The following is a 16,465-nucleotide window of genomic DNA, read 5'->3' on the forward strand; positions in this document are numbered from 1 at the left end:
ATTAAACTTCCTTCACCACTGAACGTGTCCATCTACGCTGATGATATTTGTATATGGGTATCTGGATCTTCTGAGACCAAACTAGAAGAACAATTGCAGTATGGCCTTAATGACACATACAGTTATCTTCGTGAAAGGGGCATGGACATTTCACTTCAAATATCTGCATTTCTTCCATTTACTAGAAAGCACCTTAAGAATTTTAAATTGACACTTCAAGGACAACATATTGAAAAGGTGAAGTGGCATCGTTTTCTAGGAGTTACGCTGGACTGCTCCCTCACATGGTCAAGACATATTAACATGCTTGAGGAAAAAATTAACAGAGTCATTAACGTTCTTAGATATGTGGCAGGTGCCAGATGGGGAGGCTCGACTGATGGACTACTGCTATTGCATACAGCTCTAGTACGCCAGACTATCGTATACTCCATTCCTGTTTTACATGGCCTCTCACCAACACTGGAGAAACGCTTGACATACATGATTGCGCGAAGTTTGCGCGTATGCCTTGGACTCCCCCGCGCAACATCTAGTGACCTCGTCATTGCTGAGGCCAAGGAACCTCCAGTACCTGTTCTCCGGGAACAAGAAACATGCCGTCATTATCTTCGACTGGCTTCGCACTCACATGCCCGACCCTTGTGCCGAAAGATACTTCGACAGACGGAGTCTAGCTTTCACCGACTTCTCGTCGCACTACCCGTCGCAGCACCCCATCATGCGCATTGGCTTCAAAGTCTTATCAACCCTCCGTGGACAATTCCGCCACTGGAAATACAGACCGAAATTCCTGGTCTTGGATCAAAATCTGCGGTGGCCCCCCTGGTGGCGAAGACAATGTCCCTCTCTCATTTAGAGGCACGCTACAAAGACGACATTCATATTTACACAGACGGGTCAACATCTAACAAGGGGTCAAGATCTCCTTACTCCATCCCGATGTTAGACACATTTAAATGTTTGCGATTGTCCCATCATACATGCTCGACGTCAGCGGAGTTACATGCAATACTTTCAGCACCATCATTCATTGAAGCATTCGGTACACCATCAAACTGGGTTATTCTAACGGACTCAAGATCATCCCTTGAGCTATTACAGGGCATGCACCTTCGTACTTCCCAGGCGACCATTCTATATCGGGTGCAACTCACGTTAGCACAAGCTCGACTCCACGGACATAACGTCAGGCTACAATGGATACCGAGCCACTGCCAAATCGCCGGAAATGAAGAGGCTGATCACCTGGCAGCTTAAGCTCACGATGATGACGCAATGGAAGCGACATCCTTTACCTCTGGAGATGCAAAATTCATCCTTCGTCACTTACGCTATCTACGTTGTCGGCAGTGCTGGCTAAAGGACACTTCAGCAGAGACTCTCCTACCATATATCGACCCGGATTTTGAGCTTCCGCCGCACACCGGGAGGAAAAGAAAATACGACGCATTAATCCATCAACTCAGACTTGAAGTGGCCTTTACTAACAGCTTTTTATTTTGAATTAAACGCCGAGATTCGCCAAGATGTGACTGTGGAGAACCATATCAGGATGTACAACATATCCTCCTTGACTGTGAACGCTTTCAACATGAAAGGCGCCGGATGGAGATTCGCCTTCAAATATTAGATGATAGACCCCTGTCTCTGACCAAGTTGTTGGGGCCTTGGCCGACGCGTAAAAAACAAGACAGAGCAATGAATATCATTCATGACTTTCTAAAGGACACTAGAATCATGTATGATTATTAAGTGCGAACGTGCGTCAATTTCAACGGAAATGACTATGTATGTAATTTAGCAAATCGGTGCACGACTCCCAAACGGTCGTCTTATTCGCAATTATAATTATATTTGTTTGTAAGTTTTTCTTTTTTTTTTTACGGTTATACTTTATGTGTTTTATCTTTATTCTTTTCCTTTTATGTTCTTCCTTTTATTCCTATATATTTTCTCTCTCTTTCTCGTTATGGAGTAGCCGGTGTCATTTAAAGAATACCAACATCTCCATAATAAAGAACTTATCTCTCTCTCTCTCTCTCTGTCGATTACATTTTAGTATAGACCAACAAAGAACCGAGACGACCAAGACGCGCAGCACTAGCGAGAGAATTTTTTATTGTTGCAACTCGCACCAGTTACGAAAATCTGGACGACCCACGATTTTAGAATGTTCCAGGCAAAAATGTGGATAGAAATCAGGCTGGGAAGCATCACAAGTTGTCACAAGCACTTATTTAGCCAGTCTGTCTGTGAATGTCGATTTCGTCACTATTCTTGCCCTGGACTAGCACCGTAATCACAAGGTCACTAAACGCTTGCACTTGATTGAGAGAAGCTGCATTCGGTGCAGAACGTAGTTTTCTTTCTGCTCTGGGCAGTGACAATAAATTTGAGGGATGTATTTTCACTTACAAAATTGTATTTAATTACAATTGTATTTGAAATACCCACATTGTAGTATTTAAATACACACGTCAAATACATTACCCAATTTGTAATTAAATACAAATACAAAATACACAAAGTATTTCAAATACGTATTTTAAATACTTGTATTAGAAATACTGCCCATCCCTGCTCCGGCACATTTTCCGGGTTCTGGTGTTACGACAGTTTTTGGTACAGGAAGTGTCCCCAAAGTACGAGGTGTAAATTTTGTTTTTAATGTTTCGTGTATTTTTTTTTTATATATTATTTAAAATATTGATTTTTTTTTTTCCGGGGGTTTACGGCGAAACCGAAACTACAGGCTCGAGCATCATGGCAACCCTGGAGCATGACCATCGTGAGACGCAAAGTTCGTACCGCGGCGCCGCAAAACGTACGACTCGCCTATTGTCGGAGACTGCATCCAGCACGCGCTTGTCCAGGAGCCACCACTTCGAATTTCAAATTCATGATCTACGTCCTCATTTGTACGACAATGATAGTTTATCGGACTCACTCGTATACGACAGTAGTTTACGCTTAAATGGACCGAATTACGGGCGAACGAGGCACTTACAGATCGAGCGATAATGCACTTACTCCTGGAGCATCGGCGGTCGCGACGTCCTTATACTGTACCTTGTTCTTGCCTGGACTTCAGCGGATGCTTCGATCTACCGAACCCTATGCAATGCCGCGTGAGTGTCACGTGACCCCCGGGAGGCTCTGAGCGGAGCGCGGGACGCTTGGTCACGTGGTACACTCACACAGTAGGGGGATTCCTCGGAATGGCTCGTGTCGTCCGCTGGGTTCCATCGTATCAGGTGAATCGGGGTATTCCAAATTGGTAATTCCCCGGGGATCAGAGTTCTACTACACGGGGCTACAACACTTAATCCCGGATCATAAGAGGAGTTGGGTTGAGGGGAAAACAAAAAAGAAAGAAAGAACATATATATTCCTGAACCGCGATTTCGGCAAACCGACTCCCGGCTTGATGAGTGCGCTTCGGATAACGGGCAACTCGGGCAGTACAACGACGTGACTGCGGCTCACAGTTGCAACTGCGAGCAGCCGCGATGCGATCGTTTACGAAAGAGGCTGACTCGCAGAGGGGGACGCGCGGACAGCCTTGCTTGTTTCTCTCTCCGGCTTAGAGTCGACTTGGATTATCGAGGGCCGGATTAGGCGAGCGGATTTCCTCTGATCCGACGCCCATGAAATGGCTCTCGACCCTAGCTCAGAGTACGCAGTCGGGTTGCTTTGTCGTGGAGTGCTCTGTGTAATCCAGTTGTTTTGTCAAGGGCAGCCAGCGAGGTCTCGCTACTTAAGATGAATCTGTGGACGAATGGGGTACAAGATGTTGATCCTGTGTCATTATTTGTACGTCCAGGCTTGCCGGATTTGTTCTGAAAAAAAAAAGAAGAAAGAAATACAAAAAAAAAAAAAAAAATCGGAGACAACGAATGGCTGAGGTTCGTGACCGCAACTGTTACACGTGTGATATTCTTAGGTCATTAGCACAAATAAAGAAACTGCACACTCTCTGTTCAGAATGTTATGACGGGTGTGTTCTGAGATATCGCTTTTTCGCAACAGTCCTATTATATGCTTCAATCGCGCTGGGCTGTGAAGCTTTTTTTTTTTATAATTAGCAGACTCCTCTATATAAAAGGATTATTATTAGTCTCGCTGTCGATTACAACTGATATCGTACTCACGCGATTTAAGAAATCCCGACTGCGCGATGGCCCGATTAAAAACACAAGGTAAACTCCCATCACCGATCGAGTTATCACTGATGATGAAGCGAAGCCCCGTATCTGCGATTCACGTGATGTAAATATTGCTAAAGCGAATTTACTTTTCTATAAAGTACAATGCGCGCGACTTGAAATTATGTAATATGTGTCGCACAATATATCTATTTTGTTTAATATATATGCAAACACAACATTAGGTTGCTACAGTATAAACCTTGCTCGAGATGTTGAGCCAACGAAGGAAGAAGGTGCACCTTTTATAGCACATTGAAGCCGTTATTCCTTCCCTTTCGGAACAAACAATACTGACTTCACCACATTAGCAGGAGTATAAGCCGGGTTCACACTGATTATACATCACGCAAACGACAGTCTGGATACAGATTCGAAAGCGAGTCACCGCGAGCTCCGTGCTTCGAATGCCGCACGGCAATGAGTTCAAGGAGGAAACTTGGCAGGCGGCATTCGAACCATGAATATTGCGGCGACTCGTGTTTGCACACTGTCTTTTGTATTATGTATGAGCAGAGGGATCATGGCTTTACGGGTGGCTGTTCTATAGAACCTGTTTGGGATGATGTTTCCATTCTTTGGAGTACCGGATGCCGACGGACACACACCCTGAGGGGAAAAAATACAAGTAAAGAGCGACCTTAGGTCCTTTAAGCTTGCAATTTATTTGTTTCTGGACGCGTATGCAAGATAGAGTATTCATCTTCATACGCTCTTTGCGTTGCTTAGAGTGCTGATACCACCTGACCATTTTGCTCATTCTGGCTTTCGCGAAACACAGCGTCTCCCGACACAAGGTGTTGGCACCTGCTCAACATTTTAATATCGGTTATTTCTGCTTTCACCGTGAAAACCTGCCGTCAGCATTGGGTACTGTACAAATACTGCCAAAGAACGCAAGGTTTGCGCATCAGATAATCGTGAGTGGATTTGCGATCCGCGCCCCTAGCGGCAAGCACGCCGAAGACCCACGAGAACCGCCGGCAAAGCGGCAGAAGCGTACGTCTTGGCGACACCACGTGCTATAGGCATGTTTCTCTCGGCCAGGGACTGTAGCGTCCACGAGACGAGACCTAAAAAAGAGGCACCTCCGCTAGCGTCCGCAAGACGCGACCATTTACTGCCAATCTACCCATAGGCACCAACAGAGCGTTTGAAAAGACGCCACGCGACGCACGACGGAAACATGATTCACAAATATCCGACTTTGCTCGCCAGGGGCGCTTCTAAAAACTTGAGAGCTACGGGTCTATAGCGTCTCGCTGGTTGTGAGACACTGCGAGATGCTCTGGCGGCGGTGCTGACGCAAGGTTAGGTGGCGCTGCGTGTATCCACAAGCAATGACGTTTGGGGTGGGCAAGAGAGGGGGGTGGGGGTTTGGTGGAAGGAGACGCGGATTTTGGTTTCTGGGTGGTATTGATATGCAGAGGAATGTCGTCGCCCCAAGCAGGAGAATAGAGAGTTTTAGAAAAAGCCCGTATAACTCTCAAGTTTTGAGCGTGCGAAATCGAATATTTTTAGGTCGCGTCTCGATTACGCGTTCTATAATACGCTCCCTCGTGTTGCCGGAAGGGACTGTAAAAGAAAACAGGAATAAAGTAAATAAAGGGTGTACATTCTTGGCGTTTCCATAAAACGATAAAGTCAGGAGCTGTACATTTTTTTTTTACGCGCATGAACAGACGCTGACAGACGCTATCGTTTGAACGTCAATCATGCGGAACCGAACGCTACAACGCCACCTTTATGGTCGCGTTTTACAGACGGCAAAGCCAAGCTTACATGGTCGCGTCTTGCGAAAACGCGCTCGCGCTTCCTGGCCGAGTGTAACAAGCCTATGCGGAGCGAAAGTTCGTCTGCCTCTTGCACAGCGGTTGCGATGATGTCAGAACCCCGAGCTCTTATTGGCTGATTAAACAATATAGTGGGTAGACCGCGAGGCATCTAGCATTGAGGTCTACCCACTATCCTTGCAATCAAAGCCAATCAAAACTCGACGTCGTTCTGACGTTACCGCAACCGCCGCGCAAGAAGCAGCCGACTTGCTCTCCGAATCGGGGGACCCAAAGCTTTGGGTCCCCTATTCTAAAACTCTCTATTGAGGCACCCTAGCGTAAGATAGGCGGCGTCCCGAGATGGGCGCGAGCGGGCCGCGCATCTGCGCCGCTCGCCTCTAGACGACGAGCGGGGGCGTTCTCCGGACTGCACACACGGAAGCCCCCTTCCAGTCTACAGGCAGAGCGGCATTGACGAGCGGCCCAAGAAGGGGGAAGAAGGAGCGGCGCGGATTTATGGCCTCCCCGAGCCATCCATCAGGGCTCTTCATTACGCTCGTGCGGGACACACCGCGCCGTCTCTTCTTCTCGGCGAAACAAAGGCCCGCGCACGCCACGACCACCGTCTACCCGGGCTTGCGTCGGGGGTTATGGCTCCGAGTGGGATGGGGGGAGGCGGCTATCGCGTGTTGCTGCTTGTCTCTGCGCGCATCTGCGGTAGAGGAGCCATCCTTGCGCGGAGGACGCGGCAGTTTGCTGCACGATGCTCGTATGGCTGAAGCGCGCACATTGGGCTCGCGAACAATGTGTTGTACAGGTTGTACTCGGAAAACAAAGAAGGAAAAGAAAAGAAAGAGTCCATTTTTAATTGTATAAATGAACTACGCATCGCCCAAATGTATAGCATCATTGGTTCGGGCCAGATGCCAAAGTTTAAAAACGAACCGTCACCTCATTCAAAAGTTATAAACGATTTTCGAAAATTTCCAATGCCAAAATGGTGGCCGACGAAGCCATCGAATACATGAAACTGAATAACGCTAACTTTTGGACCCCATTTTCTCATTGAAAGTTCCAAAAAATCCCGTAGCTTATTTAACAATTGAGGACGGCCACTTCGGAAACTTTGGCGTACTATCCGGACAACTAGCGCTACGTTTGGACGAAGTCTGAGCGTTTGGCGACGGGGGACTTTTTGTTCCATGGCAATACTCACTTCAAGACCTTGCCGTATAAGGTGTCCCACTGTATTAGGAAAGTTGCCAGTAGGTACGACGTACCAGTAGTCTTTTCGGCATCATCCAAGTTGTCGCAACGGTGTGCAACTATTAATCGAGGCCGACGCGCGGGAGCAGAATGTGAGGTCAACCACTGCAGCGGTGGTATACGTGGCCTACGCATATGGGGTAGTGTGCCTGATCCCTTTGTCTTTTGGAAGAGTGTACATTGGACAGACGGAGAGGCGCGTCAATGTCCGGGCCGAGGGAACACTCCCTTTCCTTGCACTCCTCGGGCCATCTCGCGGTCCATTGTGAGAGATGTTCTCAGCTGTTTGATGACATTGAGATTTCAGCACAGCGCAGAAATAGTAAAACTGCCAAAAAGAAATTGACCAGGCTTTTTTTTTTCTTTTTTCTTCTAAGTATTGATAGCCTATGACGCGGGCATGTGTGCGAGCGTTCTGTCGGTAATCCTGGCGGGTGACGAGCTTGAAATGTTTAGGAAGTCGGGGAGGTTTCTGTTGGTGTGTGTCGGCAGGGGGGGGGGGGGGGGGGGGGGGGACGGCGTGTGTGTGTTATCGGGTTGTTTGTTTTTTTGTGGCTCTCCTGTGGCTCTCCTCTTTTGTGGCTCGCCAGAGAGGCAACACGATTGCCCTTCCGGTCGCCAGCCGTAATCCCAGATTTCACTGCATCGCAAAAAAAAAAGAAAAGCGCAATCAAAAAAAAAAAAAATTCTTTGCTCGTTGGTGGGTTTTTTTAAACTTCGTAAGTGGTTCATTTTATGAAGATCATTGCTTACGTTCCCTTATATCAAAGTGTTGGCTTATGATCTCTCACGTCCACCGAACTAAACAATATTCTGTAGCATAAACCCCCGTTTCACGATGTTCGTTCAAATGTTCACCATTTTAATACGCGTCAGGCATAGGCGATGTAAAGCGGGAAAGGGGGAAAAAAAAGGGGGGGGGGGGACCGCTACCCGTCCCCTAAGTTTCCAAAGGGCGACTGTTTATAAGCAAAATGGCCTACAGCAGCTTTTTTTTATGAAGAGTTGTTTAGTTTTTGATGAAATGCCAAATATTAGGTCACCCAAATACATCTGGACAATGCTATGCCCGGGACGTGACATACATCCGTCACGTCAGACCTCTCTGCAGACCCTCCCTTCCTGGTCTATATCTAACCCCGCCCCCCCCCCCCCCCCCCCTCCCCCGACCCTGACCCAGAAATTCGCCTTTGACGTTAGGGCACCCCCTTTTAGCAAATTCAGCGGAACGTGTTTCCCAACCCACTTTTGCAGTTTCATTATTGGCCGCTAGGTGCTGTGAAAGCTTGCTGGGTCATGAGAACACAATTGCTTTTTTAAAGCAATAGCTGACAATGTGATGTCACGGACGAAACATTTCCCAGATCTATTTGGTCTACCTGATAATTGCCATATCCCCCCCCCCCCAAAAAAAAAAAAACAACAACAAAAAAACAACTAATCACCCCTTCCTAAAGAAAATCTAATGTATGTCGTGTTGTTCATAAAAAAAAGTCGCCTTTGATAGGTTAGGGGCGAGGGGGAGGGAGAGTGCGGTCAGTTCCCCCCTTAAATCCGCCTCTTTCTGATGTGTATCACAATATGAAAACCCTGCACGGACTTCCTTTGCTCGTGTTGGACTGGAGGAACCGCAACAAGGCCATGGGGGCGGCGCCATCAATCGAGCGAGGGTGTTGGTTTGTAATCAAAGCCCCTGTGACACGAGGAGCGAAGTGACGTCACAATCGAGTACGATATTCATGGTGTCACATAACTTTACTGCCACGTGAATTCACGATGTCACGTCACGTCACAGTGGCACGTGTCGTCAGAGTGTCTAGTAACGCTGTGACTACGTAGGGCAAAGTGCCGTCTGGATGAGCTCCGGGTGTTCGTATATCTGACACACGGGCATACGCTAACGATTCCACAAGTACTCAACATCACAGCTCGGGCTGGTTTTCTTCTTGCGTTTCTTTTCTACGAAAACTCTTCTTTGTGTTCTTGCAGATTTGCATGACTGTCGACGTTTGCCCCTACAAATATTTTGCTTATTTCTTCGAGCGCAAGTATAATACAGAACGCGTGGAGTCACTCTTCTATCGCACGGCCTCGCGGTGAGCTGTGCTGGAGAAGTACGCCGAGATCAGGATGTGCCTCTACGAGTTGGCGGCACTTCAACGAGCGAGCAAAAATGAAGAGCCCCGCGTTGTTATTACACAGTATACTCCCCCGCGTCCCCCCTCTTTAATTGAGTCGCTCTCAGGGGAGCGAAAAAGAGTTCCGTCGGGAACCCCGCCGGCGTCCCCTTCTTGCTGCCGATTCGGCCGAAATCGGGAGAATAAATGAAGAGGCCGCGCTGTTGCGTGCCTGCCTCGACCGCCTTCTCCTCGAACGCATTAAACTCGCGGCTGATCGCCGGAATGAGGGATCGCTCCACCGCGGCTTTTCCACAACTCCCTATCTCTCTCTTTTCTTTCTTACAATCGCTGCTCCTTCGTTTCACCGCACATATATAGACCCCGGAGGAGGCTACGATCCCCCTAAACCTATCGGATGCCTTGCGAGTGTCACGTGGTCTTCGCGAGGGCCGCAGCGACGGACGAGGATCGTGGTCACGTGGTGCTCTCGCAACGCTGGATTGGCTGAGATGGCTCGTATATGCCGTCCTCCGCAGCGTTACGTGAAATGAAGTGTATACAGCTAGTCTGGTTTTGGTGTTGTTGTTGGATGGTGCTGCGCTGTTGCTCCGCTGTGCTCCAGTTCTTCTTGAAATCGATGCCCCTTCAGCGCTGTATAACGGGGGAACTTCCAGCGTGCATGGGGAAGTGGGGAACGCCTTTCCCGCTTGGTTGAAAACCGGGGCAAATGCATCACGTGATGGAGATAAAAAAGTTAGGACGAACTGTGTACTTGAGAGTCTACTATGGGAACGACTGGCGGTCAACTTTTTTTCGCAACGGCGAAGAAGGCTGCTCTATATAGTAAGATTTTCCTTTTGCACTAAACTCGTCAAACACAAACTTGGAGCCGAAAGTTTGCAGAGCGCGACGATTGAACGTCGGTAGCGCGAAGTCATCGTCGGGCTAGTCCAATAGGTGCTCTCCGTGAAATTCGGCCCCAACTTTGTGTGGAGTTTAGAACCAGTGGGCGGTTGAGAATGCGGCAATGAATGCCCACTGACGCGAATGTGACAATTGTACCCTGTGCAAAATATATAAATACTGCACAGTATTTATTATCCATTTTGGTGGGAGAGCTAGACAATGTATTTAAAGTTTAATGCTTCGTGAATAGGTCACAGGGAAGGTTGAGATATATTTTTGCGGACGGATAAACGCGTATCCACTTGATTTCTATAGTTCGCAGATCGCGAAATGTCTACATATCTATATACACCGACACGCGGGCTTGACGTCACGGAGCTGCGGCGGCGCTGCGATCGCGCCGGAGCCGGGGGGTGTGGGCAAAAGCGCGCACGTTTCGCATGGGCGTCATAGCATTTCAGCATGCCGCGAAGCTGTGTTGCCGTTCATTGCACCGAAATGTACAAGAAAAGCAGCGGAGTGAGTTTCCACAAGTACCCGGCAGACTCTAAAAGGCATAGAAGGTGGATAATATCCGTGGATCGAAAAGAATGGTCGCCTCGCGCGAACGACCGTTTGTGCGGCAAACACTTTCTTGGAGGCAAGTGCGGCTTACATTTCAATCTCCCTCCCGAGGCTTGCTTATGTGCAGGGAAACCGTTGTCTGATCGAGACCACCCGGATTTTGTTCCCACGGTGTTCGCGCACAACGCACCGGCCAAGCGCTCGTCGGAGGCTCCCTACGCCCGTGCTACCGAGCAGAAGGGGATCGGCGACTGAACGGCAGTGTTGTAGGCGTTACCGAAAAAAGTATCGAAATACGTTACTCGTTACTTGCAAATAAAAGGTACGCGTTACTGAGCTACGTTATCTAAAAATAAAAGGAACGCGTTACCGCTACCGATAAAAAGTAAGGCACGTTACTTCTGCGTTACCTTTTTTTAAATTATGATTTAACAGATTTTACGGTTTTGATGATACAGGTCATATATCAAGCAGAAACGGAACATAACTACTTTATCATTTTTTTACGGTTTCACCTAAATACTTACGAGAAAAAACGCAAAGAAAAACATGGCTTGACGAATAAAACACGGAAACAATTGAAGTGTAATTTCTTTAAGACTTGGGAAGTAGTAACGACTAACGTAACTACGTTACTTGAAATAGTAACATAAGTACGTCACCCGTTACTGTGTCGAAAACGTAACGAGTGGGTTACTACGTTACTGAAAAAAGTAACGCCTTCCTGGTAACGCCGTTACTTGTAACCTGTTACCGCCAAGACTGCAGAACGGACAAACCTTTACTGGTTGTAATGCCTTGTGGTCACGAGGGTATGAAAAATATCATACCTTGACTTGAAGACGCTCTGTGTATTTAATCAATTAATGAATACACACACTTCCGCAGACCCACAGTCTGCTGATCTCGCCGGCAGTGCGGAAACCGACTTGATGTAATCCTATAGGCCTCGAGAGACTTGTAGGCCTGCACCGTGTCGGGCGTGAACTGACTTGGCGAAAACTAAATAAACGACGACCTGAGCCGTCGACTTCCGTGGCAGCAACTTTACGTCGGAAGTCCAGCACCTAGGCCTTGTTTACGACGCACGGATCCTCGTAGGCAACGCCGTCCACGCACAGTTTGTTCCGATACCGCTACCGTTCAGGCTCGGGCAACGAGCTCAAATAGTCGGGCATAGCATACGACATACGTTATGAGAAAATACGACGCACAAATAAAGATACAAGCGTCCTTACAACGTCAACAACGAGCGCACGCCATAGTGCGCAATGGCGAAAACACGGAGAGCCGGGCTGCTCTTGCCCACATAGCTACCGCGCATGCGCGGCCTTCCGGCCGTGTTGGTAAACAGAGCCGCTCCGCGTGTCGGTCTATATATATATATATATATATATATATATATATATATATATATATATATATATATATATATATATATATATATATATATATATATATATATATATATATAAAACTGAGAAGAAAAAAACCCTTAGTGAAAAACAGCAACAACGGACGATTTAATCTTCGACGTTTCGGCCGGAGTCCGGCCTTCGTCAGGAAGACTGACGAAGGCCGGACTCCGGCCGAAACGTCGAAGATTAAATCGTCCGTTGTTGCTGTTTTTCACTAAGGGTTTTTTCCTTCTCAGTTTTATACCCACGCCTTCGGCCTCCCGCCACCATGCCCGTTATATATATATATATATATATATATATATATATATATATATATATATATATATATATATATATATATATATATATATATATATATATATATATATATCTAGGGTGGTTCAATTCACCGGGCTCTATCTAAAATGGACCGTAAAAATCGACGCCTGCACGTAGCCATCTAAACTTTTCGTCAAAGGTGTATTTCACAGGTATTTCACTGCACTTTGTTCCCAATAAGACATTAATTTGAGTTTAACTTAATAACAGTAAGCTGTAGGAATTTAGTAATATATTTGTGATTAGCGGGAATTTCAGTATATCCACGGGTATTCAATCAGTCCCTTTTGATGGATCTCGATCCACCCTCATCTTCATAGAACATGAAGTACATCGAATAATTCGAGACGCTAAATAAGCCATAGAGGGACGAACTCTTTAACGTGAGTGGCGTCCTTCAAAGTTCTAGGCCTGACCCAGGAGGAGGCAACAAACGTGAATGAACTTCTGTTCCTTTTCGATATCCCTTTAAGGTCCACGCACTTCGTTTAACGAATGCCAAATGCCTGGATCTCCTTAAATAAAAAAAAATTAGTAAAATATAATGGGAAGCTTCGTTTTTTAAAAGCGGGTAATCATCATTAAAGAAAAAAAAAAGACGAACATTAGAAATATTTTCTTCTTCTAGCTGTGGGAAGGGATGAAAGGCTGATGAGGCGAGATCTGGCAAGTAAGGTGTATGGTTGACCACAGAGAAGCCGCCTGGAGTATAGATGGCAGCCACCGCCACAGCAGCGCGGTGTAGGGGAGCATTGTTGTGATGGAACAGCACACTCTTGCGGAGCATAGCGTGACATTTGGCCTTGATGGTATCCCAGATGCAACGAGTCAGGCTTGTGTATTATTTCCCGGTGACTCTGTGCCCTTTGAAGAGGTAATCACCGAGCAGCAGGGATGGGCAGTATTTCAAATACAAGTATTTGAAATACGTATTTCAAATACTTTGTGTATTTTGCATTTGTATTTAATTACAAATTGGGTAATGTATTTGACGTGTGTATTTAAATACTAAAACGTGGGTATTTTAAATACAATTGTAATTAAATACAATTTTGTGGGCGAAAATACATCCCTCAAATTTATTGTCACTGTCCAGAGCAGGAAGAAAACTACGTTCTGAACCGAATGCAGTGTCTCTCAATCAAGCACAAACCTTTAGTGACTTTGTGATTACGGTGTTAGTCCAGGGCAAGAATAGTGACGAAATCAACGTTCACAGGCAGACTGGCTTATTAAGTGCCTGTGACAATTTGTGATCCTTTCCAGCCGGATTTCCATCCATACTTTTGCCTTGGACATTCTAAATGCGCGGGTCATCCAGATTTTCGTAACTGGCGCGAGTTGCAACAATAAAAAATTCTCTAGCTAGTGCTGCGCGTCTTGGTCGTCTCGGTTCTTTGTGGGCCCATATCAAAATGTTATCGACAAAAAAAGCTGCTTGAAGCTCTGTACTTTTTTCACCTATTGCGTCCAAGCTGATTACATTTTTTTGCGATTATATTTCTGTTACGTTACTAGAGCCTCGCTCACTAACTCCCGAGTGTGCGATTCAAAATGAAAATGAGATACCCAGAAACCCGTTGCAGGTGCCCTGAAGTCGCTGACGCAAATTTTGAGGTATGTATTTGGAAAAGTATTTGGAGGAGACCAAATACATTTGGTTGTATTTGTATCTTGTATTTAAGTGCTTTTTTGGAAATGTAATTAGATTTGTAATTAAATACATTTTTGACGAAGTATTTTGTATTTGCATTTCGATACATATTTGCATGTATTTTGCCCATCCCTGCTGAGCAGCACACCTTCCGAATCCCACAAACTGTGGCCATCACCTTGCCTGCTGATGGACGAGACCGATCCCTTCTACGGCTGTGGAGAGGAGGAGAGTCCTCTCCTTCGGCGGTGGAGAGAGGTGAGGAGTCCACTGTTTGGACTGGACTTGGTTGTCGGATTGAAAGTGGTGGACCTAGGTTTCGTTCATACTCACAAATCGGGCGCGGAAGCCCGCGGGATCTGACCTGTGTCGCGCGAGATTGTCCCAGTGGCATGGATGTGGTGTGGCGAGTGCGTTTTCTGTGACGCGAGAGCTATCTTGGAGTCCATCTGGCGAAGACCATGTGCATGTAATAATGTTCCGTGCCTGTGCTCCTACTCCTACAGCGTCAGGTCGAAAACTTGTGGGACGCCCGTCATAGTTTCGCTTTTTTATTTTGTTATTTTTGTCTGTGTGTTTTGTTGTGTTAATCAACATTTTCGCGTTGTGTTAATCTGCATTCTAAAATGAGTCTGCGAGTTCACCTGCCTGCAGAACACGGACGCAGACAATCACAAAAGAATATGCTGATCCCAGGAAATACAGATCTCAGAATGCGTTTAAAAAGAAGATATACATTCGTGTACGTACGCGTGAACCTGTGTGCATGCACGCGCGTGTGTCTGTGTGTGTGGGTTCACACGAAAGAGGTGGTGTATCTATGAAGGAGGCACAGACAATGAACTAATATCTAGCTTGTCATACCCCGGCATAAAATAAAAATTATAAACATAAGCCATAAATAGAAAAAAAAAAAAGCGAAAGCGCCGGCGTCAGCAAGTTCCGTTGTGGAATGCCTTTCACGTAAGACAGGACGGAAACGCGAGTTAGGGACGCCTGTCACTTCTCTCGGGGAAACAGGCTGGAATACGATGGACGACGAGATACGTCGAAGAGCCGTCCGACAGCAAGCGCCATCTGTTGGAAGCCCACGTAAGTGAAGGACGGATATCGAGGGGAAGGCCTTGGTCTCGACCGTTTCTGAGAACTATGGAAAGGCGAGTGAAGGACCTCAATCCTGACGACGGAGGGAGAGGAGAATTTCGGTTCTGATTCCTTGCAAAGCACAGAAACTTGGGGCGAAGGCTTGCGACAACGGTCAATCGCTTGCCCGCAGCCGGCACGCGGAGACAAGTTGTTGCTTTCAACACATACACTTACATGACTTCAATTCTTATTATATGACGCTTACTTGTTTCACAATATATATATATATATATATATATATATATATATATATATATAGAGAGAGAGAGAGAGATGCAGGGTAACGGTGTAAAATTAACCCGGAGGATTTTAATCGACGTTTCAACCTGAAGCAGGTCTTACATATATGTATGTATTTTTGTCATTATAAAAAAAAAACACTAAACGCCTTAAAACAACAGTGCGATACTTCTCCCAGCCGATATTCGCTGTATAAAAAATGTGCTATAGCCATTATGATTTGATATTGTACATAAAATACAGTTGGAAAATAGAAATAGGTGCTCCTAAGAAGAGGAAAATTGTACGTATACAATATGATCTATACGTTTTGACAGTTCACGAAATGCGATGCTTGATACAAACACTCACGTCGTCGTGTTTTTTTTTTTCTTTTTTAACGAAAAACTACTCCCACCCTTAGGTATAAGCGTACTTCAACGAGCACTGAAATTCCAATTCCTGGAAACAAACACGTTTTGCCGAATTCGCGCTGATTTGCGGTAAATTCCCTAGATGCCGTTGTTCCGGTTTCGAGGCTGCACAGCGTTTCATTACCGTTTATCCGAGCAAACACCAATCGAGAAGATCATTTCAGTGGTTAAAATGCAATTAAATGCACAGGTGCGAGCGAGCTGGACAAGAATGACGAAAATAATCCCTGGAAAAGGGGAACGAGAGGGACAAAGGAGAAACACAAATCTCCGAACACAGCTACGTGACTGGTGAGCGACCGAAAGAATCTGCCTGGTCCGGGTATCGAACCCGGGGCCCCTCCATTACAGGTGGAGCGCTCTACCAACTGAGCTAACCAGGGTTTAGACCCGGGCGGGCGAAACATAGTGCCCGGTTAGCACATTTGGTAGAG

General features: G+C 46.4%; 1 pseudogene; it reads left to right on the forward strand.

Annotated features, from left to right (window-relative positions):
- Nucleotides 1–303: 303 nt before the first annotated feature.
- On the forward strand, nt 304–1,755 carry LOC120849676 (annotated as a pseudogene).
- Nucleotides 1,756–16,465: the final 14,710 nt, after the last annotated feature.

This window comes from Ixodes scapularis, unplaced genomic scaffold (assembly GCF_016920785.2).
Source record: "Ixodes scapularis isolate PalLabHiFi unplaced genomic scaffold, ASM1692078v2 PGA_scaffold1__304_contigs__length_218370807, whole genome shotgun sequence".
Classification (NCBI taxonomy): Eukaryota; Metazoa; Arthropoda; class Arachnida; order Ixodida; family Ixodidae; genus Ixodes; species Ixodes scapularis.